General features: G+C 34.0%; 1 non-coding gene across 1 annotated transcript; it reads right to left on the bottom strand.

The window, feature by feature from the left end:
- Positions 1–523: 523 nt before the first annotated feature.
- Positions 524–719, bottom strand: LOC127741899 (U2 spliceosomal RNA). Its single transcript, XR_008003087.1, has one exon. It is a non-coding gene; the product is annotated as a U2 spliceosomal RNA (small nuclear RNA).
- Between the last annotated feature and the right edge of the window lie 995 nt (positions 720–1,714).

Below are 1,714 nucleotides of genomic sequence, written 5' to 3'. Positions count from 1 at the left end.
ATTTAAAAAATTATTTTCTCAAATATAATTATTATTATTTGTATTCATTTTAAAAATTATTTTTAATTTAATTTATTAAATAAAATATTATAGTTTTTAAAAATTAATTTTTATAAATAAAAAATTTACCAAACTAAACCTATACTTCCAAGACAATCATGCCTGATATTTTTTATGAATTATGTATTTTTTATGAATTATGTATTTTTTATGTATTTAACTATTTATATAAATAGTGATAGCCAACAAAATTTTATATATATTTTTTTAACAATTTAAAAATGTTACATTGAGTAAAGAATTACATTCATTTTAATTAAATTGCCCTTTATAAAATATATATTCTGATAAAATTAAAAATCAAATTATATAATTTTGGTATTACCCTATTAGTCTGCTAGTATTCTTTAATAGTTAAATTTTCTTATGCTAAATTTTATTTGTTGCATTCAAAACAAATTGTGAATCTACACAAACATAACACCTAAAAGACAAAAACCAGAGAACCTTTTGAACTGAATTTACAGGGTGCGCCAGGCCCGTGCAGTAGTGTAAGGCTTGGGCGACGCTTGACAGGCCCAGTAGCAAGCTACTGTAATGGCCCATCACCCTCAAAAAATAAATTTAATATCGTGTGAGCCAATGGCCCACATATCAGATATTAAACTGATAAGAACAGATACTACACTTGATCTTAGCCAAAAGGCCGAGAAAGGTATGCTTTAAAACATCAACAATTCTTTCTTTTATGCTAACGCCTTACCCCTTTGCTGTTCGGTCTCAACGATGTGAGACATAAGGCGAGGATGCAACAATATAAAGAAAAAGAAAACACTACCCACAAGAACAATGTAGCTCCCTGACATACAGCAATGTTGTGTTACTCGTGTTTTGTCCACTATTTCTTCCTAATTAACATTCTCTTAGTTCCCTTATAATAGAGATCCACAGATGCAGGAACTAGATTAAGTAATATCCTATGAGTCTTTTTATGCAATTCTTCAGGCTCAGCCTTGGTTCTACACTTCTACTCATCATTTCAAGTTTTCAAATTTCAACAGATTTTTGTCCTGCTAAGTAAAGTGCCTAAGTGCACTGCTTCCTTCCTTAATAGCTGATATATTTCTCAATCGCGTATGGTATAGCATCAAGGACATGTATATGACTAGTGAAGTAACAATATTTTTTACAATACTAACATTTCAACACTTTAAACGACAAAATTTAGTAAGTGAGAAATTTTGGGCAATTTACTAAAATAAAATAATAGAGTTTTAATATTACCAAAATACAACTTTTGATTCTTTGATACGAAAATTTAATTTTTCAGCAGTCTTTGTAATCTGTGGAAGAGATACCACAGATTATGAATGCATGTAATATGTGGAAGGTAGAGGTGCACAGACCCAGACCGGCCCGGTCCGAAGGAATTTGGGCCGCGAAGACCCGGACCCGAAGTGATCCAGGGTGGACCCAGGGAAAATAAATGAAATAAAAAAGGGAAGTGAAGCCGGGACCGGGCCATGGCTTAGGTCACCCAGACCCGGCCCGGTGGCCCAGCCATATACACATTACACAAAAACGCGTTACAGACTTACAACACAGGTTTGAGGTTTCTAATTAGGGGCTAGAGCAACACAGAACACGGCAACACGCATTCACTGCCTCGTGCCTCCTTCAGCAGCTCAGCGCCTCAGCCATTCACGCTCACCCC

Source organism: Arachis duranensis, chromosome 9, assembly GCF_000817695.3.
Source record: "Arachis duranensis cultivar V14167 chromosome 9, aradu.V14167.gnm2.J7QH, whole genome shotgun sequence".
Lineage (NCBI taxonomy): Eukaryota > Viridiplantae > Streptophyta > Magnoliopsida > Fabales > Fabaceae > Arachis > Arachis duranensis.
The sequence above is the reverse complement of the archived record's forward strand: the minus strand, read 5'-3'. Positions and strand labels throughout refer to the sequence as shown.